This window comes from Leopardus geoffroyi, chromosome A3 (genome assembly GCF_018350155.1).
Source record: "Leopardus geoffroyi isolate Oge1 chromosome A3, O.geoffroyi_Oge1_pat1.0, whole genome shotgun sequence".
NCBI classification, from domain to species: Eukaryota; Metazoa; Chordata; class Mammalia; order Carnivora; family Felidae; genus Leopardus; species Leopardus geoffroyi.
In genome coordinates, this window is record NC_059336.1 from 129,555,614 (window position 1) to 129,566,337 (window position 10,724).

Genomic DNA, 10,724 nt, shown 5'->3' on the forward strand with positions numbered 1-10,724 from the left:
AGACAATAGGAGTCAGCACACTATTCAGAAGCATGAGCCTTGGAATCCGACAGATGGGTTGAATCAAGTCCAAGATCAGCCATTCTGCTGTTGTACGTACTCAGCAAGGTACACTATGTCCCCCTTCCCTCATTTATAAAAAGGAGGCCATGCTGCCCGCTCACTGGGTTGTGCGAGATCGAAAACAGAGAATGTGTGTGAGGCTAAAGGAATGTTCCTTTTCTTTCCAGACTTTCTGTTGATGAGCTGATGTCTGACCCATCAGGGTGCTCTTCCTCTCCACGCCAGGGAATGTCTCCCTCCCGAGTCCCAAACAGTGAGTATTTCCACTTAAATGGTTTCACAGCCTGCCTCAAAGGCCAAAAAAGAACATATTCCTTGTACACTTATTCATTCATTTACCACACAATAATAGTTTTTATGATGGTTGAGCAAATGTGACGTGAAATATCTCAGTTCGACTGTGTTCCCTCATGTTTGTGCATTTAACCCAGGTTCCTCTTTATGAGTTTCTGCTCTAGCTCAGAGATTTCTTTCTGCTGCTCTTTGTTCTGCTTGTAGATGTATCTTGTTGGGTGTCCAAAATGAGAGAGAGAGAAAAAAAAAAAAAACAGAAAACAAAGAAGAAAACCATTTACATGTTATGATTTATTGCCAAAATGGTTATGGTGGTGAGTGGGGATTCACTCTAGTTTATGAATAATATATTTACACTATTATGTCTCCCGGTGAATTTATAAGATTGATGTTCAAAAGAGAGACTCTAAGTATGATGAATCGCTACCACATAACGGTAGTCAATCTTTATCAGCTTCCATTCAAAATGAGCTGGAATGGTAGCAGGGATGCTCTGAGAGGTTTCCAACTTTTGCTTTCTGCTACATTCTCCCCATTCCTTTGGAGAAATGACATTGAGTGTCAGAGCCAGTTGTGATTGCGTGGGTGGGTATGCTGGGATTTATTAATAAGGAAGGGGAGGCAATATGTACGGTTCGGAGAGAATTGGGGCTTTTGGAGTGACTGAAGCATTGTAACGTCCGCACCTGAACATGGGCTGCCTTCAGATAGGCAGTGAACTTCATGGAGATTCAAGCTGGCGTTAGAGAGACATATGTAGATGGAGTGAGACAGCATCCATTTTTCGTCCAATGACTTGTCGTAGCTGGAAGTAATGGAGCATTCTGGCTTCACTCTGCTTAGTTTTATTTAGTGCCTACTGTGACCTAAGCCTTGCTAGAGGTGTTGGGATACATCAGAGAACAAAATAGAGGAGTCCCTGCCCTCTGGAAATGCAACATGCTACGGGGCCAGAGATGGAAATCAAGTGCTCAACAAGTAAATATGCAGGAAGTCAGGTAATGAACATGTTAGGCTGAAAAATAAAGCTAGGTTGCAGGGATGGAGAGTGCATTAGCGTGGATACGGGGAAGATTTGCCTTTTCATTTTTAATCAGTTCGGGCTATCTGAGGACCAAAATAAAGGAAATGAGGGAGCAAGCCAGGAGGAATCCTGGTGAGAACGTGGCAGGTCGTAAAGGGGTGGAAGCGAGCTTGACGTGTGTCGGGTGATTGGAATGGGGGAAGCACCAGAAATGGATGCAGAGTTGGAGGGCAGCGCATATGTCTGTTGGGAGCGCCGGTGGAGAGTGAGGGGAAGGGCAGTGGGAAGAAGCTGAGGCCACCCGTGGCTGAAAGTACTGTAGCGCGTGCTCAAGGCCTCCTATGTGCTGGGCTTTCAGGGGATTGAGAGCATCTAGATCCTTACGTATCCCATACAGATCTGTGTTGCTCCCACTCTGAGCTAAATCTCTCAGAAACTGCGTCAAAGAAATGCTAGCACGTACCATGTTGTACGTGTTTAGATCCGGGCCACCTGGCCTCACCAGCCACATGACTCCAGCCCAGTCATCCCAGGACTGCCTCTCTGCCCCCAGAGTGGTTATGCCTCTGAGCCTCCCTGCAGCTGGCACAAGATTTTCTGTCTGTCAGCTTCCCTCCTGGCTCCAACATTTATCTTTGTTTTTTCGGCCAGGTTGGTTGGTCAGGGGTTTTGCTCTTAACGTCCTTCCCGCTTCACCACATCTTCGGGCACTTTTCCTACCCACTGACCCCAGGGTCATCTCTTGACCTCTCTCCTCCTGGCCTTCGAGGTGATCACAGGGCATGAGTAAGACAGAATCTGCGCCCTCAAGCATCTTTCGAGGAGAGAACGCCGGCCAACCCACTGGTGCAGGTTGACTTAGATTGAGATGCATGCTCTGCTGGAGGAGCAAATAAAGCGACCTGTGAATCTGGAGAAGGAGGAGAACTCCTGTCTGCCAAGGGAAGGAAGCAGAGGCTCACAAAGAAAGTGACCTTTGACTCGGGCCTTGAAGGGTGAATGCTATAGCGCCGGGCAGAAGGGGCGAGGGCTGGGAAAATGCATTCCACGTAGAAGGAGCCATTGGTGCCAAATATATGCATATATAGTGCATGGTATATTTCATGAGCTCGAGTCAACCACGGTGTATGAAGGGAAGCAGTAGACCATAAGACAACCAGGGAGAGGGCACTTTATCTCAGAGGCCACGAAGAGCCACTGAGAGATTCTTAACATAGCTGGAGCGAGGTATTGTATTAGATCGATTAGTCTTAAGGGAATTGTTCTTCCTAACACGCCATAAATTGGTGGAAATGTACACTTTGATAATGATGAGCCTGTGTGTTGTGCCTTATAGAGAGAATCAGGGGAGGTGTAAAAACCTGCCGATTTATCATTCATCCGCATTTAAAATGATGCAGACTTAACATCTATGGGTGCTTTCTGTGTGTCAGGAATTTATCTAAGCCCTTTTTATAGAGATGATCTTATTTACTATGAGGCTATCAGAAAGGCACGGTTACTGTTTTAATATCAGAAACAAGGGAAATTTCCCAAGTAAGGGAAGGATGAGGGAACAGCTAGAATCATACAGTCAGATGACAAGGGGTCTTTGAGGCCATGCATAGCTTTCCTACTAAGTGAGGGAAAAAAGAGGAAGCCAGCCGGGAGCAGTGCTCTGTCCTCAGTCACCCATTGTTAGCAGTGGACCAGGGGCTGGAGTCTGGGTCCAGTGGCAATGGGTTCTGAACTAATCTCCCAGCAGGAAGATTGTGCTGAGCACAAGCCCCACCCCCCCACCGGGGTTCACCACACCCTCTGTCAAGTTAGTCACAGATGACGTATATAAGCGCCCTCCTTTCTGTCAGGTGACAAGCCCAAGAAACCACTACCTCATCAATGATTGACATGTCACCATTAGTGATAAGTCCATATGGGTTAATCATCTCCTCCCCCTTACGACCTTTGAAAATTGGAATGGCCCACAGGGGGGAGTATTTCAAGTGTGCACTACCTTAGCCTGGGTGAGTGTGTCAGAGGAAGTTTTGTCCCAACTGGAAGAAGATGCTGGGTCGCATTGGTGCCAGGAACCGATGGGGTGAAAAGAGGCTCTGAGGGCAGGATGCACGCGTACCCCAGGGGACTTTTGGTTAGTTTCAAATTTGGACCCGGCACTAGCTTCCTTCTATTTTTACACATTCTAATTTCTGCTATTCCCCTTTTAGGACTATGTGCGAAGGCCAACCTTACCTGCCTGTCTAGCCCTGCACAATATTTTAGTGAGGATTTTCTGTAAGCACCTAAACACATTCCATCCTCTACTTCTGTGGCTTCCCATTCCTTTTTTTCTTTTTCAGTTCAGTTGCTTTGGGGCCTGCTATTTCCAGAAATCCTTCCTGAATCTATCCCAGTCAGCAAAATGAGCACACCATTACACTGTGAATTCTTCAGTTTGGCCCTAGGCGATGCACGTGCTATAACTCTGAGCAGACCCTTTCATCCACGTGTGCTGCTGAGGAAAAGTAACACGAGGGGACAGAAAACCTGGGTTCTGGTTCCGGCTCCCCCAGTCACTGACATGTGACAAGTCCCAGGTTCCTCCTCGGTAAAGTAGTTCACCTGCCAAGACGTGGGAGATTGTATCAAATGTCCCGTCCAAATGTAAAAACCAGGAGCCTAATGGTTGGAACTGGAGAGTGAGTTCACCATTTCTGTTGGTATCCTACCCTGCTGCCCGAATTAGAGGCACATGACACTGTGAAAAGAACACACAACACACCCAGGTTTCAGCTCTGCTCTTGGTTGTCTGCCTGGTCTTGGAGAAGTCTGTTCAACACCCTTAGTCTTGGTTTCCTCACCCACAAATTAGTGATAAGAATATCTATCTCATATACCTGTGGAGATGATTAAATGAGATAAAATATAAAGGTGCAGCACATGTGATACCTTTTAAAAAATATCTGGGGGCGCCTGGGTGGCTCGGTGAATTAAGCATTCAACTCCTGATTTTGGCTCAGGTCGTGATCTCATGGTTCCTGAGTTCGAGCCTCACGTCTGGCTTTATGTCACACTGACAGTTCAGAGCCTACTTGGAATTCATTCTCTCTCTCTCTCTCTCTCTCTCTCTCTCCCTCCCTCCCTCTCTTCCTCTTCCCCTCTCTCCCTCTCCCTCCCCCTTTGTCTCCTTCTCTCTCTTCTCTTCCCCTGCTCTCTCTCTGTCTCTAAATAAATAAATTTAAAAAAAACTTGTAAAAATAACACAAATAACTAAATAAACAAACAAAAAGTTTGAGTTACAGCCACATAGAAGAGAGATGTTCAGCACTTGTTACAACTGAGGTTTTATCCGGTTGGATTTGACATAATTGTAACTTAGCAGCAGACTCTCAATCATCAGAAATGAAGGGTTCTCTGTGACAGAGATTATAACACATTTTAACTCCAAGGTTGCTACTGAGTTTGCAATCAAGGACATCCTGGAGAATTCATAATTAACTCAGTGTTTGGTAGACTCTCATTCATACTTTCGACTATTTAGCATAAGGACATGTATAGCTAGATATGCACTTCCAAGATTAAAACAAAATCAATGATTTCACACACATATCTATAATCATTAAGAAGATGTTTTCAATAAACCGTAACGAAATTTATTATTCCACCTATAAGACTAAATGGATTTGCAGATGAGTAAGGATCAGGTTAGCTCATCTCCTCCTGTGAAATTGCCCGTTCAGATCTGCCCACTGCAATAGATTTAGCAGTGATTTGCAGCAAATTAGCTCAAGTGATTTCACATTACAACCTTCTGCTAAAGACCCTTTCCTAATGGGTCCTGTTTCTTGCTGGGTCTTCAAAGTCATCCTTTGTTTTTGTTCTTGAATTTCAGAAGAGCTCAGGACAGTTTAGAGTAGTCCAATAAAATGTCATAAAATTGATTAAGGGATGTAAAGAAAATGAGCTTCAAGGCCAGAAAATTAAACCTCAAGTACGCTCACAGGCAGGTAGGAGAAGCGATGAAGAGCGCTGGCGAGAGGAGTCGTCCTTTAACGTACATTAACCAGCATTTATTTACTGAGCATGCGCAGTGAGTTACAGACGGCATTAACCGCGTTTATTTACTGAGCACGCGCAGCGCGTTACAGACCAGCCTAGGCGTAAAACCCGGCGCTTGGCTTTCCGGGGTTCCTCGTCCAGGCCACGGAACAAGAATTACCCTGTGCCTGAGTGCGTCTGAGGGATTTGAAGCTCGTGAGGTATGTTCATTTTCTGTGCCTGCTGTGACCGATCACCACTGTCTTAGTGACTTAAAACCACACAAATATATTACCGTGAAGGTGCGTAGGTCAGAAGTCCAGCGCGAGTCTCCCTGGGCCAAAATCAAGGTGTCAGCAGGGGTGTGTTCCTCTCCGAGACTCCGGGGGAGAACGTTTTCCTTTGTCTTTTCCAACTTCGAAAGACTGTCCCTGTTCCTTGACTCATGGCCTCTTTGTCCATCTTCAGTCTTCTCCTGCCTCCCTCCTTCACTTTCAAGAACGTGTATTTTTTTTTTTTCTTTTAATTTTTCCAGGGCTGCAGTAACAAAGTACGAAGCCACAAATTGGGTGGCTTAAACAGCTGACATTTATTTGTTTATTTTCACAATTCTAGAGCCTAGAAGGCCTAGGTCACGGAATTGGCAGGACTGGTTCCTTGTGAGGGCTGGTCCTGACATCTTGCCCAGCGTCTGGTTGTTTTGGTGGCAATCTTCAGTGTTCCTTGGCTTCTAGAAGCATCACTCAGACCTCTCCCATGACCTCTGACCTTCATCTCACATGGCAGTATCCCTGCGTATGCTTGCTCATGTCCAAATGCCCCCTTTTTCATAAGGGCACAGGTCATACTGGATTAGGGGGGCCACCATACTTCAGTATCACCTCCTCTTAACTGATTACGTCTGCAATCACCCTATTTCCGAGTAAGGTCCTATTCTGAGATACTTGGGGTTAGGATTTTAACATAGGAATTCTGAGGGACAAAATTCAGCCTATGACGGGCCCCTGGTGAGTACCTAAGGCCCATCCGGGTAATTCAGGATAATTATCTCCCTATCACAATATCCTAATACAGTCATATCTACATTTCTGGAGCAGGTCACATATTTACAGGGTATGTAGGCTAGCATAACCTTATGGGGGTCCATATAAGGGCCCTTGGGGGTCTCTTACTCTGTTTACCACAGAAGGCTTCTGGGTTCAGGTATTATTGGAGACCTACAGGATGGAGGGGGGATTTGTTAAAAGATTTTTGGTGTAGGACACTGGAGGAGGAAGGAGCTGTATCCCCAGGATATTGGAGAAAAGCATCCTGCGTTCAGCAAACCACATGGACCTGTACAGTTGGACAGCTTTATGCTCAGGCATCTTTTTACTCAGTTAGACATGATCTACTGTCCTTTCCATCTTAACGCACCTTCTCCAGGTTTCTCTGGTACCACAGTCTGTTTGCTTTTGTCAACCACCTTCAAGATTCCTTCTTGTCTCTCTGTTCCAGGGTGGCACATCACAGCTGCTGGCCAAAGTATGCTTGCTGCCTCCTTTTGTAAATAAAGTTTTCTTGGAACACAGCCACACCCACCTGTTTGTATACTGCCTGTGGCTGCTTTCATGAGTAGCTGCAGGTGAGATGTGGTGTGGCCTTCAGAGGTGAAAATGCCTATTGCCTGGTCTTCTACAGAAAAGGTCTCCCAAGGGCACTTGGTGGTTCAGTTGGTTAAGCATCTGACTTTGGCTCAGGTCATGATCTCATGGTTCATGGGTTCGAGCCCCGCATTGGGCTCTCTGCTATCAGCACGGAGCCTGCCTCAGAGGATCCTCTGTCTCCCTCTCTTTCTAACCCTCCCCCTGCTCATGCTCTCTCTCTCTCTCAAAACTAAATAAAACATTTTAATTAAAAAAAAAAAAAAAGGTCTCCCAGTCTCTGTTTTCTATTCTTCTCCTCCCAACTTTAGAGGGCCCAGAATTCAATCTTTTATTTGTCTTCTCTTTTCCATCCACGTTCTTTAAGTGATCTTAGCCAGTCTCCTGGCTACTGCCTCCCCACTGCCTCCCCACTGAAGACATTCAAGTTGAGATGACCAATTCTGACCCGTCCCCTGTGAGCTCTGGGCACAAATATCAAACAGTCTTCAACATCTTCACCTGAATAATTACACGGAATCCCAAAGTTGGTTTCCAGGAAAGAACTCGTGAATTCCCCCAAATACCCTGATCTTCTCTTCCCCTCATCAGTGATATCAGGCATCATTCACTCAGTTGTTCAAGTCAAAGCCATTCCAGAAAGCCTTGACGCTCCTCTCTCCTGCACCCCCACGTTCCCTCCACCAGCGATCCCGGGAGAACTATTTCTAGAATATTCCCTAACCTTATTCATACCGCCTCATTGTGTCTACAGCTGCTGGTGCCATGCAGGCCAGCATCTGTCCCTTGTGCTACTGTAACAATGGCACCTGCTGTCCTCCTTCTTCTTCCCACCCTCTCCCTACAGCAAATTCACCAAGCGGCAGCCTAGTAATCTATAGTAAAGCAAATTTGATATTTCTTTCTCTGCAATGGATTCCCATCTCGAAAAAAAAAAAAAAAGAAAAAGAAAAAGTCAAATTTCTGTGCCACACCTGACAAGACATCCATGGATGTGTGTGGTTTGATCTCTGCTCCTACCAGTTCTCCCTGGCTCAGCCCGCCCCCGCTTTTGTCGCCAGCATTCTATGGCTTGAACATACCAACCACATCTTCATCTCTGCAACTTTGTGTAGTTCTTGTTCTCCCTGTATGAAATCTTCGTTCCCTATTTTTACATATCTGGCCCTTTTTATCATGGTGACCTCTGTTTCAATGTCACCCCTCAGAGAGTTCCACCCTGACCATTCTTGCTCAATAGTCCCCCCCCCCTTATACCTGACTTTGTAAGTTGTATTCATAGAGCTTTTCCTTTTCTGAATTTATCATTTTATTGTCGCTTACCCTTGCCACAAAACTCACCCTTCTCTCTTCCCCTTACACGACACTGGGATGTCAGCTGTGTTAAGGCAAGAATTTGGTCTGAATTAGCAAAGACTTCATGGAAGAGGCGACCCCAGAGCCTCCTAGGTGCTATTTCTTTATTTATGCACATGTTTAGGCATATGTGCATGAGTCCTTTTAAATTTTTATACTTTTATTCTTCTCCATGTTAAATAATTTTTTCACTCAGTATTATATTATAGATACTTTTGCATCTTTAATAAGTACATATTTTCAAGTCATAGGTTATGGCCAGAGACCATCATATTTTATGGATGTACCTCATTTTCTTAAGTAGTGCCCTAAAGTTGGACACTTGTTCTTCTGCCATTGTCAACACATTGGGACAGTGTCTACCGCAGGCATTTTCAACACTGGTATTTTTATAGGGCCAGATTTCAGTCCATATTCACAGTAGTCCAGACTAATTATTGAAATACAGAAAATCGGTTATCAGATTGCACACAGCCAACCAGTTTGTACTACTCAGTAAGGACCACGACGTGCCTCAGGTCTCAGCTCCCTGGCTGAGGTCTCTCCCAGCACCCCTCAGACCTTCCTACAGCCTGGAACCAAAGGTTGATGCCTGACTCAGCAGGGCCCCTCCAGGATGGAGGGCAGGCCTCTTCCGTGTCATACGCTGCAGGAACAGTTTTGAATGTTTGTTTATAAATCTTGTGCTGCCACACCCTTAAAGTTAGATAAAAGTTATGCGTATCACACAGCTTGATGCAAATTGCAGAAGTTATTTCTAGAAAATTTGTTTTAGCTGAGCCTTTGTACGTCTTGAGGTTGGAAAGGCCGTTTAATTACAACTTTACCATCGCTGGGTATTGCCAATCCTTAATTTTTGTGAATCTTACTGGGGAAAATTTATCTCCTTTTTGTTTTATTTGCATTTGTGTGAGAATCGACAAACCGAGCATCCTTTTATATGGTTATTGGTCATTAAACATATTCCTTTTTGAGAGAGACTTTCTGCTTCTGTGTTTTGTCCTCTTTGGACTGTGAAATTTTAAAATTTTATTTCTCTTTTGAGTCAAATTTGAGGTGTAATTATTTTAACAGTCTTGTTGATACCTAATTCACATACCTTGCAACTCACCATTTAAAGGATGCAATTGAATAGATTTTAGCAGATTCACAGATTGGTGCTATCACCACCACAAGCTAATTTGAGCACATTTCCATCACTCCAAGAAGAAACTTAGTACCCGTTAGCATTCACTCCTTATTACCTCCTGCACCCCAGTCTCTGGCAAGCATTAATTTGCTTTCTGTCTCTGTGAATTTGCCAACTATGAATATTTTAGATCAGTAGAATCCTACAATCTGTGATCTTCTGGGCCTGACTCCTTTAACTTAGCATAATGTTTTCAAGGCTTACCCATGTTGTAGCCTGTATCACTAATTCGTTCTTTTTCATTGTGGAGTAATATTCCATTGTATAGATATACCATATTTTATCCCTTTATCAGTTGATGGACATTTGGATTGTCTCCACTTTTGGCTTATGTACATAACACTGCTGTAGGCATTCATGTACATGATCCCGCCATTCCGTTTCTGTATATATACCCCAAAGAATTAAGAGGAGAGGCCTAAAGAGATATTTGTACATCCATGTTTATGGTAACATTATGCACCAGAAACAAAATGTAGAAGCAACCCCAGTGCCCATTGAGGGATGAGTGGATAAGCAAAATGTGGTATATATGTAGTTAGTCTTAAAAAGGAAAGAAATTCTGACATACACTACAACATGAATAAACCTTTAGGACATTGTGCTAAGTGCAAAAAGTCAGTCACAAAAAGGCAAAAACTGTATGATTCCACTTATGTGAGATACTTAGAATAGTCAAAATCCTAGAGACAAAGTAAAATGGTGCTTTCCAGGGACTAGGGAGAGGGGGAAAATGGTATTTTTTAATAGGCATAGTGTTTCAATTGTATAAGATTAAAAAGAGTTCTGGAGATGGATGGTGGTGATGATCATACAACTTGATGAATGTATTGTATACCCTGGAACAGTGCACTTAAAAATGGTTACGATGGGGGAGTCTGGGTGGTTCAGTCAGTTAAGAGTCTGACTCTTGATTTCAGCTCAGGTCATGATCTCACAGTTCTTGGATCCTGCTTGGGATTAGCTCTCTGCCCCTCCCCCACCCATGTGCACTCTCTCGCAAAATAAGTAAACTTCAAAAAATGGTTAAGATGGTAAATCTATATTATGCATATTTTGCCTCAATAAAAAATTAGGAAGAAAATCATGTACTATTTTTTATGTATAAATATATTTCTATTTCTCTTGAACATGTAACCAG

The 10,724-nt window shown here is 44.1% G+C and overlaps 1 long non-coding RNA gene across 1 annotated transcript; it reads right to left on the reverse strand.

The window, feature by feature from the left end:
- Positions 1–628: 628 nt before the first annotated feature.
- LOC123581558 lies at positions 629–5,454 on the reverse strand. The gene is made up of 2 exons (XR_006703816.1): positions 5,023–5,454; positions 629–4,115 (listed from the first exon to the last, which is right to left on the reverse strand). It is a non-coding gene; the product is annotated as an uncharacterized LOC123581558 (long non-coding RNA).
- Positions 5,455–10,724: the final 5,270 nt, after the last annotated feature.